We start from the raw sequence: 20,249 nt of genomic DNA on the forward strand, positions 1-20,249 counted from the left end.
GCTGCTCTCCCTCCTTGCAGGTCCCATCCAGCAGCATGAGGAGGCACGATCCTTCCCACTGCAGAATTGCTGTCCACAACTATTCCCACCCAATAATCTTTGTCACAGACTTGAGACTATTTTTGGAAGTGTTAAAAATATCTAAGGGGCACCTTTCTTCTTTACTCAGACACAGCATCTTTTTATGTTTAATAGAGAGATTTGAAAAAAAATATATTTCTGCTTAGCATCAACATGACTTTCCGTTAAAAATAAAACAGCTGAGTTAGCAAAAAGACTTGGACAAGAGGAAATTCTATTTATAGAAACTTTTACAACAGTTATCACAGGATGATAGGGATGACTACGTACCATAGGCTCCATGGAGGAGTAGTGTGGCAACAAACCAGCCACAGAAGGAGGCAACGCAACTCTGAAGGGACGAACAGCTTCTAGGGTCGTTCATGGATGGGGACACCAATAGATTTCCTGGAGCATGGAGAGGACTAGCCCTGAAGGAACGTACTCAGGAGCACTGCAAGCTCTTCTCCAAAGACAGCAAGCCCAGAATCTGTGAAAGGCAGTAAAAATTCCTGCTGTCCTGGGCTACACCACTTCTCTTTCGCATTTTAAGCGGCAAACTAACAGAAAGGTAGCCGTGTTGTTTTACTGGATAGTACAGCTGTGACAGGGAAGGACAGTCAAGGAGCAGGAGAGGGACCTTTGTAATGCCAGGCAAAGAAATCGTTTTCTTGTGAGCATCCACTGTACCTGTGCATCAGACTGAGGCTTCCGCAATCTGCGCCAAAAAATAATGAAAACATCAGCATTTCTGAGCTATCAACAGTGAAACTAATGGCAAAGAAAGTAAGGAAAAAAGAAAAAAGAAAAAAAAAAAAAGACATTTTCTCTCCATTAAAGAGCACCAAAAATTACAACGTCAGAGCCATGAACAACAGGAAGGTAGGAGCAGGTCTGATTTGAAACAATGGAGCGAATAAGATAATAATAGAAGTGAAATAATGACAGGGATGCCAGGGGAGGAGTGTGTCAGACCGACTGGCTTCTCTTCCAAGCCCTGCCACCAGCTTGCTGTGTGACCTTGCACAAGTCACTATCTGTTTGTACTGCAAGTTTCTCATCTGCAAATCTATATTTACCTTGCTTGGAAAATGCCTGGATTTATAGATCTAAAAACACTGAATATGAGCGAAGTATTACTGCCACCTTGCTACCCCTGGGTCTACGTAAACATTTTTCTAAAAGAAACATAAAATATCCCTACATATTTGATTATCTAGACAGACAGTGATCAGAAACTCTCCTGGAAGAGACTGGGTCAAATCCTGACTACACAGAAGTCTTCTTGACTTCAGAGGAAGCAAGATTGTACCTTTTGTAGCCAAAGAGGAGACATTTTCATTTCTTGTTGAAGTCAAAGTGACACACTCTGAGCCTTCACAGGAACATAATAGATGTGGAGCACAAAACCGATCATTTCTGAAATGTCACCTTCATTTCCAAGTTCCATGTGTTCCCAGAGGAGCTGCTGTTGTTACCCAGAATATTACAAAACAAGAATGGTTGGGGCACACTGTCCTGTGACATCCAGATAACACCCACATAAGTCTTTCCCTTATCAAAAAAAAAAAAAAAAAAATCCAGGACAAGGGAACAATCTAATAGGGGCTTATTTGGGAGTAAAGCTGACTTTAAAGTAAATCTGATGAACATTCTTGTTTCAATATTGTGCAACAGACAAAGATGTAAAAAAAGAGCAACAAAGAGGAAGGGATAGGAAACCAGAGACAAGCATCCAAAGTGCATTTTCACATGAACTACTTTCTCACTTCTGGATTCCTTAAAAAGCTGTTCTTCTTTTGATTCTATCACCTGGCAGTTTCCCACTGATGATAATCAAGGTTGCATTTAATGGTCTGAGTGTTTTCTCCCTCTCTCTCTCTCTTCTTTAGAGGTATCCTCATAAGACATCCCAAGGAAACTACAGAATCAGCTCTCCAAATTTCTTATGAAATCATCCTACCAGTAACAAGTTCTCAAAACCGTCCTCCTATATTGCTCTGAAAAATGACCATTCCTTTAAAACGTGGCACCTCCTCTCATGGCACACTGTGGTGTGACTCAGCAGCACCAGAGCCACAGCTCATATTTCCACAGGGTGCCAGCATCTCAGCACCAAAGCGCTCCTGGCACTGGGATATCATTTGCACTGTAATTAAATTGAATCCACTCCTCGGCTTGGCTTTATCCCTGAACAATACCAGCGTTTGAGTAATACATTCTCAGGGCACTAATACATCACCTGGGCGAACCCTGTCCATGATGTATTGGCGCAATACATCAGAGTGCACTCCCGCTATAAGGATCTATGGGCATCATACATCAACAAGGTGAGGCTGAGGGGTGATGTATGGCTCTGAAGATGGTACCGTGCAGCAGTGGACCAGGCCAGGACCAAGAGGATAAAGGGGCTGGCATCGCTGTTACCTGATTTCCCAGTGTTATAATGCTGGCGCTGAACCAGCATCTAACTTTAGCCCCCTATTTATTTATCCCAAAGCACTGTATCACTGGAAGCGCCTCTCCTCGGATGCATCATTCTCATGAAAGTCCCAGGGGAGGGCTGGTACACAATTAGCAGGAGTATATTCTCAGCTTGATGTGAAGGGTTTTAGCCCATTAACACTAATGGCAGCTGCAGCACCAAAGCTCCGTATATCACAGGAGACGTGGACACACACACGCGCTCAGCTTTGCATGAATCTCACCCACCCGAGAGGCACCTGCAGATCATGGGGAATAAAATAATTGCAATGCTCAGAATATTTAGTGAAGCAACCACTTCCTTGCTTTCCAATATTCACCCTCTCAAAAAAATAATAATAAAAGATTAAAAAAATAAAAATAAAACCATGAACCCACACGGTACATAGAGTCAGTGTGTCCCATGTCCCCTGACAAAGGTGTCAGTCCAGAAGCATGGATCATGACACCAACACGTAGCAAAGCCTTGGCCAGCCCTTAAGACCTGAGCTCTGCAGGGGGCCTTGTTGCAAAGCATTTCTGGAGTGCCTAGGGGCACGATCAGTGCAGTGAACGTTGCTTTAGCTGACTGAGGCAGAAAGGAGTCAAAGAGAAGCATTTGCTGCCTGAGAGTCCTTCCCTTCATCCCTCCTTTTCACAAATAGCAAAATAAAATTATAGAGCAATATAAGGCACAGTGGAGACACTTGGGGGTGTTTGCTCAGGAGAACAGCAGAGAATATCCCTAAATGAGCCCCAAGCCCAGCTCTTAGGAAGAACCTGAGGAAGATGCCCTTGCCACAGCCCCACAGTGCGGCTGCACGCCGTGCATCACTGGATCCTGCACCTGGGCACTCTCATCCAGCCTTTGGGACAGCATTGCCCTGGGGAGCAAAGGTGGCTAAAACCAATCTCTGTGCTCTGTACAAAGTCTCTCGGGGTCTCCCATAAAGCAGACTTATTGCCCCTGTGAAGGAAACAACAGGCCTAATAAAATACGTCTATCCAGGCCAACACCTCTGCCCAGCCCAGCCAGCCCCAAGGGGCAGCGAGGGGGCCGGGCAGGACTCACACTGCATCCCCCCGGCCCTGCAGCCCTCACGGGGCAGGATCTGACCCACAGCACATGCAACCACTGACCCTGGGGACCATCACAAGGAGACCACACTCACAGCACACAGCGAGGAGGCTGGCACTGCTGGGGCTGCCACGATTTGGGGCAAGCCAGCCTGCCTCGTCCTGCCCCAAGCACACCACTGCCCGTGGTCAGCAGCATGTGAACCCCTGCTCTGTGGCTTTATGATGAGGCCGTGTCCTTGAAACATAAGTACAGCTATTTCCCTCCTGAAGTGTCCCCAAACCAAGCAACTAAGACAATAGTTTTCTTAATTAAAAAAAAAAAAAAAAAAAATCCTAAGGCATTGAGTGAAATAATTTCTCAGATGCTCAATCTAGTCTTTGAAAACAACTCAGAAATGACATTCTCATTAATTACACACCATGTGTCTGGAAAATGACAGCACTACTGAGCTGACAGCAACAACAAAACAGAAAACAGCTTGTGCAGGTGGATACCAGGCACAGCCATGGACAAATGCTCATCTTCACATGGGCAGGGATGGCCGGAGCCCAGGGAAGAGCAGCAGCAGTGCTGATGCTAACAGACCTTTTCTGCAGCAGAGCCACAGCGAGCAGTGGGTAAAGGCACCCTCCTGGCACACACAGAGGGAGCTCTGCGCAGTGTTTCCCCTTTTAAAGCCAAGACAAGCTCAGTCTGGACAAGTCATTTATCTTTGCTTACTCCTTGAGCTGCTATCAATGCAGCATGATTGATTGCTGGAGCTGGGGGCTTCCCAATCGTGCTACGGACCAAGAGGAAAGTCAGAGGTCTTCCCCTTGCTGACACCTGTGCAAGTCAATGGGAAGTAAACGTAAACCATAAGCACTGAAGTAAGTGGAAAAAAAATCTTTGGCTTTCACAGCAACAGAAGTCTTTGCAAAATCATAAAATGGAGAACGTGAAGAGCAGCAAATCCTCTTTAAACCAGGAAGGAAAACAGCTAGGGTGAGTGCGAAAAACAGACCCATAGTTAACATGCTAATGTGGGACCTGGGAAACCTGAGTTTACAGGTCTGCAACAGACCCATAAACTTCCCTGCACTACCGGTGAAACCAGAGAACAGCACTTACCGCAGAGCTCAGGAACTACTTACAAGAACTCGAGGAGTCGGGTTAAATCTCACCACAACTGCAACCATGCTCGCTTCCAGGAAGCTGACTGCAAACAGCAGGAAAGCTCACCGGCACCCGAAACCATGGCATGTGAGCCCAACCCAAGTTGCTCAGGACAGCTTGGCCAGGCCTTGCTGGAGCACGGGCACTGCCTGCCCAAGAAAAGCAGCCAGCGAGGGGCTCCAAGCCCACAGGTCGTGCCTTGCAGGCTGCAGGCTGGGATAGTCGGTGCAAAATAAGCCACTGATCTCCTGCTGCCAGACTGGTGTACAAGAAAACAAGACCCTCACCTTTAGTAACAGCTGAAGTTGCATTAAGGAACAAAAGGGACCTGAGATCCATTCCTTCTGCTCACAATAGTTCACAAGTGACTTTTTGCGCCCACACAGAGGGTGCAGGCAGCACCCAGGCTGGCAGCAGGAGCCGACCCACACAGCCAGCTGCACCCACACACTGCTGGTTGTTCTTGGCAGGGACGCGTTGACTTCCACCGTGTACAGGGAGTGACCTGGTTTCGTTCAGGAGCTGTTTGGTTTAAGAACGTGCGCCTCTGCAGGCTGGATCTGGGCAGACAGACGGCTTTCATAAGAAAGCATGAAAACAGAGCAAAGTTTCAGAAAGAAAGTTTATTTTAAAATATTTCCTACAGTCTGGACAGAGTATACTTTTAAAAGTTCAATTATCTTCTGATAAACTCACCAGCCAAATTAGGAAACTAAATACAATTATTAAAGCATAAGAGAACAATTTCAAATTTGCTTCAAGTGCCAATCCAAATTTTACAAGCCCACAGATCCCAGTGAGTAACTCCAGAAAGATCACTCGACTTCATTTCCAACTAGAAGACCAGATGAATGCCTGGGATATGATTTACATTTATTCTCATGTTTTTAATCAAAACTTACACAGTCCTTTTAGCTGGCCAAACCCAGAACCAGGATTTTGTAAAAACGGATTCAATTTCTCCATGGAATTGGGGGATTTGGGCAGCTCTGTGCTGAGCTATTGAAACACTGCACAAAAGTTACCTCCAGCATGCAATGCAAAGTCTGAAACTTGGAAAAAAAATTCCATGTACTGCAGCATTTTGCAGAGCAATCTTTTATCCAGATGCTACCCCAGCAGCTAGACTGATCTGTCCAAGAGCTTTACTACCAAAACATTTTTTTTCTAAAGAAACTTTCCCCTAAACTCACTTCATGTCAGCCAAGGGTTTGGAATCCCCATTTACAGAACAACCTTGCCCTGATGAGCCAAACCTGCAATGTGCCCTATAGCCACGCTCCCAAATGGCCACCTCGTGGCTGATTTCCCACAGCACACACATCTTCATCACAGGGTACTCACTCACATCTGAAGTTATCAAGAGTGGCAACATCAGCATGCCATGATGCTGCTGGTGCAACTGTGTGAGACGTGCTTCCCCTTACAGATCTTTGCACATTCTCTCTGTAGGCAGCTGGGGCTCCTAGATGTTGCACGTCGGTGGCATTATCAAGGAGCAGTGCCATTGCTGACCACCAGTCAAGAGACACTAACACCTAACGCATGGGGCTAGCTCACAAGCTCAGCTTATGGATTCTTGATGCCATCACATTTAAATGGCAAAGCTCCCGCAAGCATGAGCGTAGCCTTTGACAGTGCTAACTGATACACCCAAACCATACACATTTAGATACACATTTTTAAGCTGCCAGCATTTATAAATTCTTGAGTCCCATATTCCAAGGAAAAGGAAAACCTTCCAAGCTGACAACTCCTTCCCAGTGAGTTACAGAAAAGACATATTTAGAGGAGAACACAAACTCCAATTCCTGATGGAAAAACACTCCTCTCGCAGTGATTTCTGTTGTTGTATTTTTGTATGGGGGTTCAAAAAGGTTTGATTTTGCAGTTTAGCATGTTGAGGCCTCTCAGTGCTCGCTGTCGGAGGGTGCCGATTACCCAGCTTCATTCATCAAAGTGTCACTTTTCTGACAGCCATTAATAAATATACTGCCAGAGCCCCTCACACCTGGCAGCCATGGCACACTGCAACACGCCGCTAACCTAATTTGCTAATTGCTGCTTTCCCCATTAATTTTAGTCCTGTCTTGTTTGGTGTTGACATGGAGGGAAAAAGAAATAAGAGTGGGGAAAAAAAGCAGGCAAGAAAGCCTTGGATGATTTCTGGATATTTATTCATTTATTCTTCCCCCTCTATCACCATTTTCTTGGGGATATCAGCTTCCTCTTTACGTTTACCCTTTCTGAGAGGACACGGAGCAGTCCTAGCATTGGCACTGCTGTGTGATGGGTTAATAATCTGCACTCCCTGCTTTTATCCAAATACAAGCCCAGATTCTGGCATCCCCTGTTCTGCCAGCTGCCCCCAGGCCAGTGGCTGCACCCCACTGAGGCTCGGGGTGCTCTGTCTCCCCAGACATCAGTCTCGGCTTTGCCAGCACTTCACACCTGCCAAAATCCCTGCTCTGTTAATTCAGTTCCTGGCCACTCTCAAGCGGACATCACTCGGTTCCATTAATCATGTGATTTCCTGATAAATATCCTCTTTAAGGCCCAAGTACAGCCCAAGTCCTTTGTGACTAAGCTGGACTGAAACGCAGGTCTCCAGCCGAGGTCAATTAAGACGAGGAGTACCAGACCCATCAAACCTTCAGGCAGTGATGAATTGTTGTTGCAGCGCTAGTAAAAGTCTCCCTGCAGGACACTCACCAAGCTGTTGTACTTGGACCACACATTGGGGTCCATATGCTCCAAAGCTTTTCCTTGCCTGATTAGGTCTAGCGACGACTTCCTGCACCCACTGCTCCAGCTGGGCTGGGAGGCTCTGCCTCCTCCTCTCAGAACAGGGCACAAACGCCCAGGAGCACAGAGGATCCAAGCTCTGCACAGTCACCACTTGGCCACAGACTCTTGGCTAAGGAAGCAGTGACACCTGGGTTCTGCAGAGGTTTCCAGATCAATCATCCTTTTCTCCAATTAATGTAAGAAAAGAGCACACCTAGCCCACAAGTAAGGTCTGCGGGCATTCTACTGGCCCCTCAGCTGGCAAACTTGGGTCCATCTTCTCTCTGGGTGAGCAGAGCCTCCCGTTGCCGAGGCTCTCCGACCTCAACCACACAACGCATGTGATGTGAGAAATGGACCTCTTGGTCCAGGACAGCTTCCACTGCCATCCTGTGCCAAATATGAGATTTTCTGATATTTCCTTAAAACCTGGAGGAGAAGAATGTGGATGCTAAAGGCAGCCAAATTCTACCTTTAACAGGGACTTGCAGTCTGCCATGCTCCCACTGAATATCCCAGTCTCAGGCACAGTTCAAACACAGGACATGTTTTTAAAGCGTTTGCAGTGAGATGCTACTAGATATAAGCAAGAAAAGTTTTGCTTCTTCTGAAGCCACTTTAGTGCAAAACACATGTTTTTCCCTAACAGAAACAGAGGGTATAAACAGATTTAAATTAGATCTTACTAGTGGAAACATCAAAACCAACAATTCAGGTTGTTCCAAAGTATAGGAAAACTATTCTTTGAATCAGCATTAATATGATGATGCTAGGGGACCAGCTCAGGTCTGGAAGCAGGATTCAACCAAACACGCTAATTCAGGACTTTGCACATTGTTTTTTGTGCCTTTCAACCCTTTAGCTATGCTGGCAGTCAGAACTGTACCAGTGTTTAATTCTGCAATGGCACAGCCCCCAACCAGCAGCAATTTAACCCACGACTCTCCTTGGGTGGATCCAGGTGTGATCTCTTTGTGTTTCCCCTTTGCCCAGAAGATCTGGGCCGGCTCCCATGACACAGACTGCTGCTCCACTGGGCCCAGCTGCCAGGAGCCTGCCCTGCAGGCAGAGCCTTCAACTTCCAGGGGCCTTCAAGGTAAAATATACTGTCCTGTTCCAAGCAAAGTTAAAAGGGCCCAGTAAAGAGTAACAGTACTTCAACTTTTAGCCAAAAGCTTCAAGTCATGGTCCTTTAAAGTTAAATTTACTGCCTCCATTTAGCCATGTCCCTGTAAAAATCCTTCCTGGCACAGAAAAACCCGTGTGCAGTTCAGCTGTGCTATGGCAAACAAAACATTTCATCCTAGGGATCTAGCTACATTTCTATCCGCCTTTATTTAGGTCTTTGTATTCCCTTTCATGCTCAACAGCTCCAATCAAAAAGGCAGCACAGGTTATTGTGCTCCCCAGTCCTCAGTCCAGCACCTTCTGCTGTTGCTGAAGAGCTGAGGACAACGAGGAAAGCCACTGACATGTCATTTACTCCTGGGATGGAGAAGGATACAGCTTTATACAGCTCCATGGGCTGCTTCTCCCAGTGCAGACAGATCAAGAAAAACTAGACAAGGCAGAGAATAAGTAAAATGATCAATGCCCTACCCTGTAGCATGATAACTCCTATTTTTCAGAAGTCAAGGCTAGCTCAGGGCTTTAACTGCTCCAGAAGATCACCCCTGCCCTTTGAAAATCCCATTCATTTTCTTGCACAAGCCTTGACGTGTCCTGACCCATCACCACTGCATACACTGTGTCTGTTTTCTGCACACAGCGGCAGCCTTCATGCTGAAGCCGAGAAGCTTTTCCCAGGGAAAGTTTTAGCAGAGTAGGTACATTTGCTGTTAAAAAAAAAAAAAAAAAAAAAAAAAAAAAAAAAAAAAAAAAAAAAAGTTTTGGTTTAGAGCAATTCCTAACAAAAGAGAAAATAAAGGAAAACATTCTGATGAAAAATACCAGGTCACTTGGAGAGGGAGCCCTTTCATCTTCCATGCTCTGGGTTGGTTTTATTACACTGTGAAGCCATTTTACTGAATTAGTATCGTAATCATGGCAGTATAATGGGGGTATCAAGCACTGCAGCACAAGCCAGATCCCTCAGCTGGTACAAACCAGCATGGCTCCATTAACTTCAGTGGAGCCAATTTATATCAGCTGAGGATCTGCCCTTTAGTTTTTACTACGGGAAAACCAGACTACAAACGGGAGAAACCTATATTAAAAACAAATATCTTCAATCACAGCAGCAGGAATGCAGAAAAATATTGGCCGAGTCAACTTTTATAGCAATGTTTTCTTTCTCTCCCGAGCGCTCAATTTTGAACACTCTCCTAATAAAATTTTCCAAGCCTGGAGCAACTTTCCTCCTTTCTCTGGTTAAAACCCACTTCACCTGATGGAGGCAACAAGGCTCAGGAGATGCTTGAGCCCTTTCCAGAAGGAGGTCTTGGGAAGCTGGCAGCATCCCTGCATTGAGCCAGCTCAGACCTGCAGCCAGCCAATGGGACAGTTGTGAAAATGGAGATCAGGCCACAAACATCTGCTCTTCCCAGGAACCATGACCCTTCCCACGAGGAGAAGGTTGCTCCACCAGCCCCCCTTTGGAAGGCTATCGGGTCCCTCAAATGGAAGCATGCTGAAAAGCTCAGGGCCCCTCGGCAGCCTTGCAGTAAGCGCCTTTTTTTCAAAGCCCAGAGCTGTTAATTAAAGGCTGGTGATTAATGATTAAACTCCACGTGGTTCCTATCTGAGGCTTAAAAAGTCCTCAGGATGCTGACTTTGCTGAAGGCTTCAGCAAGAGGTTCTGGGACGTGAGTAGCTATTTATAGAGAAGTCTATCAGAGTGCTGAAAGGAAATGCTCCTTCCACGTAATTAAGAGGAAAAAAACACCATTTCCAAAAAGTATAAAGGTCAAATATTCAGATTGAGTAAACAAGCTATCTGCCTGTATGAGCTTCAGTCAGAAATGAGAGACTTTTTCTATGTGTGCTTTCCCCAGCTAGGCATGTTCAGTTCCTGGACTCAGGTTTCTATAGGAAATACTCTCTCCTGGGGAGTTCAGAATTCAACACCCATAAGGATCACAGATCCTCATGCCATACTGCGTTCAATAATAATGAACACAAATGATTTCTACATGCAGGTTCCAACACACTGATCAGGGCAGTGTTTACTCAGTGCCAGGGGCTGCTTTTAACAGGCTTTCCACCTGCATTTCCTGGGCAGAACATATGTGGGGACGTTATCAGCTCAAAAAAGCTGCCCCACCTGTAGATGTAGTCTAAGAATAACAGAAGAACCAACCATTTGATAATACAAGTCTGGTTTAACCTGCTTCTACTCTACAAGTTTCTTGAAAAAGTTTAAAACAAAGCAAAAGTGGTCCTGGCGTATTGAAGAACTGGTCCACTTGGAGCCAGCTGCATGCATCGGTGCTTCCTGAAATATAACCTGAAATCCTCGGTGTAGGACCTGGGCCTCCTAGCATCAAACCCTCACACCAGCCAATGCTGGAGAAGTGATGTATGGCTTTGTCCATCCGCTGCGAACAGCGCACATCAGGGCTGCACACAGTGCGATCAGAGCAGGCCCAGCCTCCCGGCCTGACGAAAGGAGGGCTCCGAACTGCCTGAGCAACACAGGCCAGGGAAATTAAAATCTTTGAGATCTTCGTTGCTGTGGATGAATGCTGTTGGAAGTTCTGAAACCTGTTTGAAGTTTTAATTATTTTAAGACATAGGTAATATAAATAATTTGGGTCCCTATGTGTTGGACGTTGCTGACCCATTACAGGTTTCTTTCCTGATTATAAACTGACCACACTCAGTTAAGAAGGTAAATTGTTCCTCTGAATGTTGGGAGAAAACCTCTGTTCTTATAAAAATGCATATACAAGGTCTTTTACAAAAGCTAATAGCTCCTCATGGCACTGAACATCGGAGCACTGTACCATATCCTGAGTATATCCTGAGTTGGAAAGGACCCACAAGGATCATCAAGCTTACCTCCTGGCTCCACACAGGACCACCCAAAAATCAAGCCATACAAATGTTTTCACTACTCATCATTTGCTTCAGTCCAGCGTATGATTTACTGCAATCCACAAAATCATAGAAATGATGGTTGGAAGAGCCCTTTGGAGGTCTCTGATCCTACCTCCTGCTATTGCCAGCACTAGGCCAGGTCAGCCATGGCTTTGGTTCCATGGATGTGTTGGGCCACTTCATTCTGTACTCTACCCATACAAGCAGTTATTTCTTAATCAAAGGCAATCGTGCTGCTCAAGCATGATTTGCCCTTCATAAATCCATGCTGATTTTTCTGATTGTCACCTTCTCCTTTCAAACCCACTTTGGAAAAAGGGTTGCAAGAAGGTATATTCCTTGGCACATAGGGTGACTGGCTGGTCTAGCCTGGGTCCTGTTCCTCGCCTTTCTACCAGAGTATCATCATGATGATGGAGTAACATCAGCCTTTCTGCAGTCATCATGGACCTCCCCCAGATCACAATGATGTGTCATAAATGATAGACAGCAGCCTCACTATCACATTGGCTGACAATTTTAGCACCTTTGGGTGAATTCCATTTGACCCCATAAATTAAAATACATCCAACTTCTCTGAGAGGTCCCTAAATAATTGTTCTTCTGCTGCTGGCTGCCCCTTTCCTTCCCATGACAATTTTGACAAGAACATCATGTACCTTTTCCTTGGTTTCACAACACTGCTGTAACATATGCTCCCACTGAAATGATCTATTTTCAAAATTAGATTAAAACAAATGAACATCGCCTTAGAAAAACATTGTAAAGCTGGAGTCCCACTGCCACTGTTTTACATTTTCAGGTCTCCCTGTGGAACAAAAAGTTTTTATTGGGGTTTTGGGGGGTTATGCCTCCCTGGTCTTCAATCATACTTATGGGATGCAAGTTAGACATATTTATATCAAAAACTTTCATAGAAGTTCTCATAGCTTAATTATTCCCTATCACAGCATCATAAATCCTATATAGCTTGCATGGATTTCGAAAGATTATTATATTATCCCCTTTTGACCTCAATAGTTAGCCAAAAATTTGGGTACTTGCATGTTTTTTTTAGCATAAAGGGGAAAGAACTGAAGATGGAGTCAACAAGCAGATCCTGTTTGTTTACAAAGGACGTAAAAAGCCCCTTGCTCCCTTCCACGACATAAATTGTGAGAAAAGATTGCTCTCCGGAACTGTTCACACCATGGCCTTTCTGACCAGCACCCAAGCCAAAATCCTCTCTCTAGGTTTTCTTGATTAAATCATTTTCACAGTGTATTTTGTACTGCTCTCTCACATTTCATGGTCTTTCTACAAATATGGTTTACAAAACAATCCACAGCTTTTACATTCCACATGCGCCTGTTTCATACACAGACACATGTTTGGGTTTTGGCTGGTGGCTGCTATCACTTAAGCTATGTGGTTTCAAAAGCGTCTTCTTACAACTATCCTAGTAAAGGAGTGGCACTTCTACTTAGCCCATAATGTTACATGACTGGAATTCATTATATGGTTTTCTCTGCTTTGTTTTAGCCTGTGAAAGAATGCATTTGCAACACAGTGCCCCAGGCAGTTCATCAGAACCAGGGCTCAATCCCAGCATGACAGACATTACAGAGTCATGGAATATTCAGAGATTATATTAAGGTTACAAATGCTATGTGTATATCCTTATCCATCCTAGTGATTGTTCTCCTGGCTCCATGAGTAAGATATAAAGTGCTTCCTGGAAAAAAAAAAAAAAAAAGAAAAAAAAAAAAAAAAGCCATTAGTGGGTAATTAATGCAAGACTTGAATGCTAAAATGGTATGAGTAATGTGTCTTTTGAAGTTTGGCCACATGGAGGGGGGAATCTCACATATCAATTTGACCTGACTCAAAGCTTTAACCAACAAGAGACCTAAAAAAGACATTAAATAAAAGTTCTAGCCAAGGGAAAAAAAAAAAAAAAAAGTCATTTGTGTTTAATCTTTAGATCTCATAGGCACAGAACTAGGCGGAGGAGAATTCCCTCTCTCTTCCAAGTCCACCAGGATATACGCAAATCCAAAGGTCCTCTCTGTATGGTAGAAAACAGAAAAATGAAAAAGGAATTAAGCTGCCTCTTTTTAAAGATAGGTGTGCCTTGAAGCACTTTTGTTCCCAACAAATAGCTCTCCATTGTCCAAGTACAGGGTGATCCACATTGACCCCTTCAATGGACGCTGTAAAACTAGAACATCAAGCTTTGTCTATGAAAGGACAGCAAGAGCTTGAGGACAAAGTCCTGACTCTAAACTTAGGTTTCACCTAAAGATTGTGTCTTTGAGCAAGGTCACAAAGTGTCAATAGAACAGTGAGGCTGGTCTGGTGACCCAAAAGACCACAGCATTTGGACGAGCAAGTCCCTAACGCTCTGAGAGAGGAAACTATCTGCCACTACTAGTGCAAATGTTCAGTGCTGTGCATGGTCCACAAAGCTAGAGAAAGCAAGCATGGGTTACACCACAGCTTTCAAACTGAACATAAAACAGGATAAAACTTCAACTCAGACATAATCCTATGGTCTGCTAAAGTAAATCCAGAAACTCTTTGGAAATCAGTGGGTTACTCCTTGTTTAACTGAAAGAGGAGTTCTGCCTGATGCTCTTAACAGTTGCAGCAGAACACAAACATCTGGGTCCAATTCCCTACTGATCTGAGACCTTAGTTACCACAACTGCAAAATACCTATTTCACAAGAAAGTTAGAAAACCAGCATGAAATGCCTTTTTGTGCTGACAAATGCCATTACAATGAAGTATCACCTAAATTCAAGACTAGCCAATTCCCTTTGTTTCCAATTTTCACACACAACAAAGACTTATCCTCACTTAAGCAAAACAAGTCTGTAATGTGACAATGGAAGATAAATGTGTAATGCATGAACACTAGAGGAAAAGAGTTAGAAAGCGGTTGCAAGTACAACAAATAGGTCCGTTCCAGAGTGGGAATAATTAGCCCTTTAATTAAACTTATCTTGCTGCTAGACAAGAGCAATGCTCAGCAACACCTGGCCTGGAACGTTCCCGTCTCTGCAGGCAGCAGATGGAGCGCACAGACACCATCCACATCCCTCCTACCAGGTCCACAGTTGCCTGTGCCAGCAATTAAGGTCTGGGACAATGTCTGACTTATTGTGAACATCGCCAGATATTTCCTTATCAGATTCGTTCTCGGCAGGTAAAGCAGGAATTCTCTTTTTGCTGATTTTCCCCTCTTCCTTCCCTTTCTTTCTGTCATTCTAATGACACACTCCTCATTTCATCCTTGTCCAGGGCAAAGCAGAAACAAACCCAGATTTCGCAGCACCTTGCATGGAAGTATTTCTGAGAAACTTCAGCAGGGCTTTGCTGCAAACAAATTAATCCAAGTGGCAGCCTTCAGGCCTGAAGGTGTTAGCCTCCAAGTTAACTGCTTCTTTGACCCCATTTTGGTACCCTGATGGGGAAATCATTGAGATGTCAGGCCTTTGGAGTCCTTTTTATATCCCTCCTGAAATCATTAGAGCCTTATGAGAGAACCAGGGCAAGTTAAAAGTCTGGCTGCTCCTGTAACCCTCCTCCAACAGCAGCAATTCTGGGAAAAGCAAAACTTAGGAGACAGTCAAGTAGCCTTAGCAGTGCAAGATACATAACAATATATTTAATATCCTAATCCATGGGAAAAATGTGATCACCAGTATCTGAACCCAGGCAAGCTCTCACATCTCATTGCTGCACAGCAAGCAGCTCCATAGTGTACCCAGGTGTCATATGAAAAAAGTATCATTTTTTGTTTATATTCAACCTGCAACCTGACAAATGATTATGATATTCTTTATTTTCTCTTGTGAGAAACACAGTGATCAATTGCTCCCTACATGCTTTCTCCTGGTAGCTCAGGCTGTTATTCACCTCTGTCACAGCAGGGATTCCTTTTCCAAGCTGAAGAATCCAAAGTTAACATCTCCATACAGAGTGACTAATTATTTCATACATTTAATCACCTTTGTTGTCCTTTGCTGTGCCTGTTCTATTCCCACTATGCACTCGAGAACAGAAATGTCACAGACTTTTCAAACTGTGGGCACACCATAGATTTGTACATTGAGTCGATAGGAGAGAGTTCTACGAAATGCCTCCCAGGTCTCTTTCCAGAGTACTAATACCTTGTTCAAAGCCCATGACTGAGCATACAAACTTAGGACCGATTTTCCCCATTTCCTTCCCAGTTCATAACTTGAAATTTTAAACACCTCTTTACCATCCACTCAATATCACGACGTTTCCTAATTCTTTGTCCAATGTAATGCAATAGTTAATCTCAGCTCTTTCCATCTCAGTCCTCTCACTGGGAGCTGGCAGGACTTACCGCTGACAAAACAGCTTTCACGAAACAAAACCCTCACCTAGTCAAAACTAGAAGGTCACACTTTAACTTAAAACTTCTTAATGGTTTTAACTTAATTGTCCTGGAGTTCATTGTGGGAGAAGCTCAGCAAGCTGTAGAGCATACTGAAGTGTGATAATGTGTGAATTTTAACCTAAAATCACTTGAATTCTAGGCCATGGCTTACCTTGTAGCAGGCAAAACCAATGCACTTTTCTCCCCCTAACACATGGAACTCAGGAAGGCTTCCGAGTTGGTCTGCAATGAAAGTTTGCGTGAATTGCATCTGGTGGTTTCCATTTTGATAAGTCATGTTTTTATCTGAACATTTAGTCACAAACACAATCAGGAGCCGGATAAAAGAGAGATGTCCAATACTCTTGGTAAAATAGTTCTGCCTATCCCACATGTCCACAGCATCTGTCACAGTGGGACTTAGCAAGTTTAAACGGCACAAGGAAAGAAGTATCTGTGATTTCTATCGTACCATCAGCACAGAGGGGACTCTTAAAATCTCTAAAAGCCAAAACCTACTGTCCTTAAAATTTGGACTGTAAAGCCAAAGGCAAGAAAAAAGTAAGTAAGTAAATAAATAAATAAAATAAATAAATAAAAAAATCCGATAAGGACAGAGAAGCTGGGAAATACAAGGCTTATACCAAGGCATTAGAGTTGGTTGAATAATAATAAAACTAGACTCATTAATGTGTTCACAAATAAGCATGCCAGATTTCTGGGGTGACATTAATCATGGCTTGCAATTATTCACTTGAAAAATCAGCATGAGAAAATGAAGCATGATGTTTCATCCATTTTAGTACACATTCTTTGTGTGAAAATTCATACCAGAATTTGGTGATTATTATTCTCTTGTTAGGAAAGGTTCTCTCATTCTATGGAGCAACATAGATTTGGAGTTTATTGGAACTAACCCAAAGAGAAAAATAATTTTCTCAGGTGAGCTGGCCTGATTCCCAGAAAAATAAAAAAGACAAAAAATAAGGGCATTTTAATAAATTAGAATATTTTTGACTAAGCAAGAAAAAAGAGACTTAGTTTGTAAGTGATTCTTTACAAGGAACATTTAATTTTGTCTCACACGTGAAAAATATAAATGAGTCTATCATCAACTATAACAAAAGCATAATGGCTAGTGAAGTAAATTATAAGTTAAATGTCTGTCCGTTTGTTGTAATATTCTTCTGTGTTTTCTCCATCATTTAAAAGAAGTAAAAGACAGATAAGGTAGAAGTACAAAAAGGTTCTGTTGAGATTATCACATTTATTTTTCAGCAGAGGTGAGAAGTGAGGCCTTACTGTATATTGCATCTAGACAAGACTTGCAGATACAAGGGAGTAAAAGGACACTGTGAAGCAAGAAGTTAAGGTAAGCATTACCCAGCACTAAATTAGGCCCCGGTTTCTAAGGAGCAATAGCACAGGAGGAATCTACAAGAACTGTAAGCAGAAGTAGCATCTAGTGGATCAGTGGATATGTCTGGATGGGAGGGGGAGAGAGAGAGAGAGAGAGAGAGAGAGAGAGAGAGAGAGAATGAGAATCGCATTCAGCCCAATAAAAGGTACCGGGTAAAGTTAGGTGGTATTCTCTTCTACTTGGCAGCTCAGCTCCTTTCGGGTTTGCATGGGACAAGCTGATCTGTAGGCCACCCGAAGATGGCTGATGTACACAAACTGGGCAGCCAGAGGGATAACAGGCCTCATTTGCATACACAATGTGATCTAAGTTGATCCTTGCTAAAATCTGACTTGTAAAATTAAGTTCAATTATAATTTACAACAGTAACCCTTACCAGAATCCCTGTAGAGGTACCTGTCCAGGAGAAGAGAAGCAGACGGAGGTGTGCCCTGTGTGTCCCCCACTGGTATGGTAATAGCACTGGAGCATCCCCCACTGGGTTACAGAAGGCTGGGACTATTTGTAGCATCCCATTTCCTTAGCTGCAGATGTTTTTTACGCTAAGCTAAATTCACAGATTTGTTACTGGGATAGAGACATTTGCAGTTTAGATAACATTTGTGCATCACCAACTCATAGCATTTGTACCCCAAAACCAGTGAACCCCAACATTTTCAGTTCTCCAACATTGACATCTGCAAATGCAGTGCAGCTGGGGGTCAGAAGATGTTGGGTTTTAGGAGAGAAATATATATTTTAAGGAATTAGCCAAGTGAAACTTTATTCACAAATAAGGAGTAAAAACTTAAAACCTAAATCTTTCCTCTAAATATTTCTGACAATTTGCTTGAACTGTGATCCCTGGCAGAGGTGCATGACCAATGTTCCCCAGGACACAAAGGGAGAGCTGGGTCCACACCCTAGAAGTATTATGTCCAAATACCAGTTCTGGGTCTGAGAATCCAAGAGAAAAAAGCTAAGACTGAACACCAAGAAATAAGGGGTGAAGGTGAGAAGATGGTTGTGTGAGAGCAGGGCGCAGCTCCCACAAAAGCCTCTGCTGGATTATGGATCCATTCCCCGCTCAGACTCAGCCTCCAGCCCCAGTCTCCTTGCAGTGATTCAGACCTGCCATGAGAACAGCCATGCCTAAAGCACAGTACAGAAAGAGCATACCTAAAGCATATGGGACCAGACGTGGAGCTGATGTGAATACGAGCACAAGGTCTCTGGCTTCAGCTAAAGTTTGTCAGCACCAAGGTTTGCCCCTCTCCCTAGGGTGAATCGGGGCTCGCCTCTTCTCCATGCCACATCTCCCTACCTTGGCTTTTGCTGCAACAACTCTTTGTTTCCTGCAGCTTTCAGCAGAACTCAGCAGCCCAAGGAGACACTCTGCCCATAGCATCCACAATCTGGGCACAATTAGAAACACAAATTGACCATTACGTCCTTTATTAATCTACTCTAATTTTTATGCTGTGAAAACACCTAATTCCACTGCTTTGGCTACTGGCCCCTAACATAACAAGTTACATGGGACTTGTCTCATCAAAATATCATCATGTCTAAATAGAGGATCTGTCTGAACCACAGTGAAAATGAGTAATGATCACAATTACGGGCCGTATAACAGTCCAATAAAATCTAATTAAAATGATCCACATCCCATCTGCCAACAGCACATAAGCAACACCAGTCATGGGGGGGCAGTGGGGGAAGTAAATAACACTGTCTTAATTTTTAAAATACCAAATATTTCACAGTGGAAAAGCTATGTATATTTTATAACTAGCTCCAAACTGTGCTGTCCATGAACTTCTGTGATGACTGGTGGTTCTTCACCCTTAACTGAGATGTTTTAGGGGCTGCTCCTTGAGAGAACATCCCAGGAAGAAGTTCTCTCAAAACAAACTTTTCTAAAAGGTCTGCATGGTTGGGGTTCCTGGGCCTGTTTTCAAAAGGATTTAAGCACTGAGGACCCTGGGTTTCTGTGATTTTTAATGATGTAAGCACTTTTGTACAAAAAATGAGTTGTAGGCATCATTCCATTGGTTGTTCCTCCCACAGGACAGCAGCCAAATCAAAACTGCATCATGTCGTACTCTCTGTACTTAGTGCATCTCCAGACTTGGACCCTTCCTGGGCCTTCTACAGCTAGAAAGAAATGCAGTTCAAGTGACTTCTGTCTCCTGTTCTTGGTGACCCGATCTCATTTTTGAGCCTGTGAAGATAATACTCTGCTTTCTAATTGTATTTCTATGAGGTTACCAACAAGAAAAGTTGCCAACAGGCAGAACAGTGCCATCTCACTCACCTGAGCACAGAAAACATTGGCACGAACACCATGCACCCCTCATCTTGCTGAATGGTTAAGAAAACCAAAAATCAAAGGACAAGGTACAAAAGGTTAGGAAATAAGGTGCTAAAGTCTGGTTTGTGATGGAAACTAGAATATGCTTTCTTACCTGAAGGCACTATGGAGTTCATTACAAAGCCATGACTGGAAAGAAACTAAGATGAGAGTTCGAAGAAGCAAGCTGGAGACCAGGAAGAGTAGGTACGTCAGCGTGCTTGAGATGGCCTTATGGATGTTGAAGATGAGGCAACACCCAGGGTTTTAATAGTTCTACACATACTGAATAGATGTGAAGTGAAACTAGAAACAGCCCATCCTAAACTGCAGGCAGCAAAAGCTCATATTAGGTTTCAGCCTGCTCGTCTGGCTGTAGCTTGAGCTCTGTTATGAAAAAACAACCATGTTTTCAGAGGGAGAGTTCAGCTTTGGATCCAACGTCTGTCTGGAAGCCACCCAGCAACAAACCTAGGGAACACCAGCAAATGTGCGCTGCTTTAGCTGAGCTATTCACTGCT

General features: G+C 43.8%; 2 protein-coding genes across 2 annotated transcripts in view; both read right to left on the reverse strand.

The window, feature by feature from the left end:
* Positions 1 to 20,249, reverse strand: part of LOC311445462 (uncharacterized protein) — a 342,727-nt gene that overhangs the window by 315,724 nt on the left and 6,754 nt on the right. Inside the window, exon 2 of the mRNA XM_084537630.1 lies at positions 352 to 550. The gene's annotated coding sequence lies outside the window, so the exon portion shown is untranslated. The remainder of the gene's footprint in view (positions 1 to 351; positions 551 to 20,249) is intronic.
* LOC311445464 (protein FAM83D-A-like) overlaps positions 14,083 to 20,249 on the reverse strand; it is a 102,491-nt gene continuing 96,324 nt past the window's right edge. The window contains exon 5 of the transcript XR_014698423.1: positions 14,083 to 14,098. The gene's annotated coding sequence lies outside the window, so the exon portion shown is untranslated. The remainder of the gene's footprint in view (positions 14,099 to 20,249) is intronic.

The sequence above is a fragment of the Aythya ferina genome (genome assembly GCF_964211825.1).
Source record: "Aythya ferina genome assembly, chromosome: 16".
Lineage (NCBI taxonomy): Eukaryota > Metazoa > Chordata > Aves > Anseriformes > Anatidae > Aythya > Aythya ferina.